General features: G+C 47.4%; 1 long non-coding RNA gene across 1 annotated transcript in view; it reads left to right on the plus strand.

The window, feature by feature from the left end:
- The window catches only part of LOC138354890 (uncharacterized), a 273,297-nt gene that overhangs the window by 209,996 nt on the left and 58,301 nt on the right, over positions 1–5,000 (plus strand). The window lies entirely within an intron of this gene.

The raw sequence follows: 5,000 nt of genomic DNA on the forward strand, positions 1-5,000 counted from the left end.
GGCGCCTGGGATCGAACCCAGGACCACAGGATCATAAGTCCAGCGTGCTGTCCGCTCGGCCGACCGGCTCCCTCAAGGTTCCCGGTTCCCTTGGGGGAATCTTATACGTGAGGGGGAAGGGCCTTGGGTGATATAGAGAATCTTATAGTGAAATATATATATAGGAGTCGTTATATATAAGAGAGAGACCTGCCCTCAGACACGACCAGACACACGTACAAAAACGACCAGCCACCCATGAAGCCGCCATCAGACACGACCTGTCGTGTCTATAATGCCACTTCCGCGTCATACCGCTAGTAATGATGCTCGTTCCTTGACGTATAGTGACTACCTGCTCGGCCTCACCTTTGTGGTCACTTCTCTTGACGACCTTTAGTGCGCTACGCCACGACTGGGAGAGAGAGAGAGAGAGAGAGAGAGAGAGAGAGAGAGAGAGAGAGAGAGAGAGAGAGAGAGAGAGAGAGAGAGAGAGAGAGAGAGAGAGAGAGAGAGACAGACAGACAGACAGACAGACAGACAGACAGACAGACAGACAGACAGACAGACAGACAGACAGACAGACAGACAGACAGACAGACAGAGACAGACAGTAAGAGAGAGACAGACAGTAAGAGAGAGACAGACAGAGAGAGAGAGAGACAAGGAGATAGGGGAAGAGGAGAAGAGGGAGTGAAGGATAGAAAGAGAAAAAGGTGATAATAAAGTTATGAGAAAGGAAAATTGTATTTTATGATCACCCACTTCTGTTTGAGTGGCCAAACGGACAAAATACGGGGTATTAAAACGAACCCAAGCCACCTAACCTAACCAACACATAGAAGATGTGGATGTTTGTAAGCAGCTACTTTCCTTACGGGTTATTCATGCCCGTGATCCTTCCTTCCGGAAGGGTCAGAGAAAGGAACGAGATCACGCAGCAATGACAAACTCCAAACCAGCTACCACCGTCTCTTCGACTCCCGGACACACCACGTGGATGCATTTGGACACATCCCGTCCTCTTAACAATAACGTCGCTTTTCGCCCGTATGCGCTATGGTCAGAAGTGGACGTAATTTGAAACGAAATCGACTCACAGAAGTACACGTTCTGTCCCGTTTTCTGTATGAGTCGTCCGGTTTACTCGGAAAGGTTAGAAGAGGAAACTTTCAATTAACGTTTTTCATAACGTTTTGAAACTTTATGAGAGTTTCCTACCCACCTAATCTACCAGAAGACCCTTAACTTACTGTTGTTGAAAAAAATAATCCCAAATTTATTTTCAATTTTTTTTTCATTTTCAAATTACGTCCACTTTCGGCCATACGGCCAAAAGTAACGTTATTTTCAAGAGGACAGGTTGAAAGCTACGAAGAAAATGTATGAAGTTTACCTTTCATACCAAGTGTGAGGAGAAAGCGCTAAGCCAGTATGACTGGATAGCACTTGGGAGAGATATGAAGACCATATATAGGCTAGGAGACAAGGCCGGGGTGAAGGATAGCCCAACCACTTGCACCATCGGAAATTGAACGCCGACTCGTAAGATATCAGGCCTTAGCTGTACCCACTCCGTAAGATATCAGGCCTTAGCTGTACCCACTCCGTAAGATATCAGGCCTTAGCTGTACCCACTCCGTAAGATATCAAGGCTTAGCTGTACCCACTCCGTAAGATATCAAGGCTTAGCTGTACCCACTCCGTAAGATATCAAGGCTTAGCTGTACCCACTCCGTAAGATATCAAGGCTTAGCTGTACCCACTCCGTAAGATATCAGGCCTTAGCTGTACCCACACCGTAAGATATCAGGCCTTAGCTGTACCCACTCCGTAAGATATCAGGCCTTAGCTGTACCCACACCGTAAGATATCAGGCCTTAGCTGTACCCACTCCGTAAGATATCAAGGCTTAGCTGTACCCACTCCGTAAGATATCAAGGCTTAGCTGTACCCACTATGTAAGATATCAAGGCTTAGCTGTACCCACTCCGTAAGATATCAAGGCTTAGCTGTACCCACACCGTAAGATATCAAGGCTTAGCTGAACCCACTCCGTAAGATATCAAGGCTTAGCTGTACCCACTCCGTAAGATATCAAGGCTTAGCTGAACCCACTCCGTAAGATATCAAGGCTTAGCTGTACCCACTCCGTAAGATATCAAGGCTTAGCTGTACCCACTCCGTAAGATATCAAGGCTTAGCTGAACCCACTCCGTAAGATATCAAGGCTTAGCTGTACCCACTCCGTAAGATATCAAGGCTTAGCTGAACCCACTCCGTAAGATATCAAGGCTTAGCTGTACCCACTCCGTAAGATATCAAGGCTTAGCTGTACCCACACCGTAAGATATCAAGGCTTAGCTGTACCCACTCCGTAAGATATCAGGCCTTCGATGCTGTACCGCCCAAGGCAGTTGTAGCAAGAGAGGATATAGTGTTCCCAAAGAGAGAGTGTAGATAATGTCATTTAATAGAGCGGAAGTGTTGGAGGCGGTGGACAGGTTTAGAGGTTGAAGGTGGATATCTTGTTGTTGTTGTTTTAGATTCAGCTACATAATATAAAGCTCCAAGTAGCACGGGCTATGGTGATCCCATAGTGGACTTACCTGGCACAGGAGCGGGGCAAGTAGCACGGGCTATGGTGATCCCGTAGTGGACTTACCTGGCACAGGAGCGGGGCAAGTAGCACGGGCTATGGTGATCCCATAGTGGACTTACCTGGCACAGGAGCGGGGCAAGTAGCACGGGCTATGGTGATCCCATAGTGGACTTACCTGGCACAGGAGCGGGGCAAGTAGCACGGGCTATGGTGATTCCGTAGTGGACTTACCTGGCACAGGAGCGGGGCAAGTAGCACGGGCTATGGTGATCCCATAGTGGACTTACCTGGCACAGGAGCGGGAGTTGTAACTTTTTTTTTATGGTAGAAGGGCATCAGAAGGTACCTTTACGGGTTATTCATGCCCGTGCTACCTCTTGGGTTTCTTTGTCAATCATCACAATGCCGCAATGTTGCACAGACACCACAAATATTGGGCTAGAAATCGAAGGAGAGAAGAAAAGTTCAAGGATATATATTATAGTCGAACGAGGGCAGATACACACACACACACGGGCTCACCATAGCCCGTGCTACTTGCCCCGCTCCTGTGCCAGGTAAGTTACGGGCTCACCATAGCCCGTGCTACTTGCCCCGCTCCTGTGCCAGGTAAGTTACGGGCTCACCATAGCCCGTGCTACTTGCCCCGCTCCTGTGCCAGGTAAGTTACGGGCTCACCATAGCCCGTGCTACTTGCCCCGCTCCTGTGCCAGGTAAGTTACGGGCTCACCATAGCCCGTGCTACTTGCCCCGCTCCTGTGCCAGGTAAGTTACGGGCTCACCATAGCCCGTGCTACTTGGAACTTGTTCCGAGTAGCTGAATCTATAACAACAACAACAGAGGGCAGACAAAGAGAGATACAGTCAACTGGACTAGGAAGCTATGTTAGCTGTACATAACAAGAGCTAAACTGGTACAGAACAACCAAACGAGTCTAATTACCTCATAAGAGCCATAGACATAGTAGACCAGACCACACACTAGAAGGTGAAGGGACGACGACGTTTCGGTCCGTCCTGGACCATTCTCAAGTCGACAATCGATTTGAGAATGGTCCAGGACGGACCGAAACGTCGTCGTCGTCCCTTCACCTTCTAGTGTGTGGTCTGGTCAACATACTTTAACCACGTTATTGTGACTCATCGCCTGCATAGACATAGTAGACAAAGACAACCTCTCACGTCTCAGGAGGAAACAGAAACACACACAAAAGGAAACTACACAGTATCCTCCAGTGTAAAGTTACCAGAAGAAATGGAATAATTAAAAAATTAAAGGTAAGCTAAGTTAGCTATCAGGAGAGAGCACCTAGCCATTACGACTTTATAGCACTTGGAAGGGATAAGGATAAGATTTTTGAGACAGGGGATGGTGGGAGGGGGGAAGAACGGAGCCCAACCCCTTGTGGACGGTCGGGGATTGAACGCCGACCTGCATGAAGCGAGACCGTCGCTAAGTGGAGGCTGGACAAAAAAAAAAACACATTTCCCAATAGGACACTTCCCTTCACACTGCAAAAGCAGGCAAACCATTCTTACTTGTAATGGTTTTGGCCTCAACGAAAGCCTACGACCATAGATATCTAATCCCAGCCACCGTAGCCGGTGCTTTACTTACTAGGAGCCCCGATATTCAGCGACCGGTTATGTCAATAGAATTACCATCATCGTGGCGCTGGGTTCGATACCCTCAGAGTTAGTGTATTAAACGTGAAGACAGGTTTGTTTAAGGGACTGTTGTTGTTTAAGATTCGCTACCTGGAACAAAAAGTTCCAAGCAGCACGGGCTATGGTGATCCCGCAGGTGTTTGGGAGAGAACTCGGGTTGTCAAAGTGAAGGTAACACCAACATGGACAGATAACATCAATATTGAAGATGAGATATCTACAGCAAACAGGACATCACATTGAGACATCAAACAAAATAAAAGAAAACGGAGAAACTTTTTTAAAGATTTGGCCAATAGACTAATTCCAGCACTATCTTGAGGTTATCTCGAGATGATTTCGGGGCTTTAGTGTCCCCGCGGAAGCAGCCCGTGACAGCTGACTAACACCCAGGTACCTATTTTACTGCTAGGTAACAGGGGCGTAGGGTAAAAGAAACTCTGCCCATTGTTTCTCGCCGGCGCCTGTGATCGAACCCGGGACTACAGGATCACAAGTCCAGCGTGCTGTCCGCTCGGCCGACCGGCTCCCCTAGATAACTAAAGTTACCTATACGGAAGAACATAATTTTATTAACCGATCATAGACATAAAAATGTGGTTAACGATGGGGTTGTATGTCATAGGTAGTTAAAAAAAAAGGGAAACAACTGAATACTTGAGCAAATAGAATGAGTTTGCTAAATGGTAGTGTAGATAACTTTCATTCATAGCTTATAGAATGGTATACTACGCGCCAGGTGCTCCGGAAG

This window comes from Procambarus clarkii, chromosome 65, assembly GCF_040958095.1.
Source record: "Procambarus clarkii isolate CNS0578487 chromosome 65, FALCON_Pclarkii_2.0, whole genome shotgun sequence".
NCBI lineage: Eukaryota > Metazoa > Arthropoda > Malacostraca > Decapoda > Cambaridae > Procambarus > Procambarus clarkii.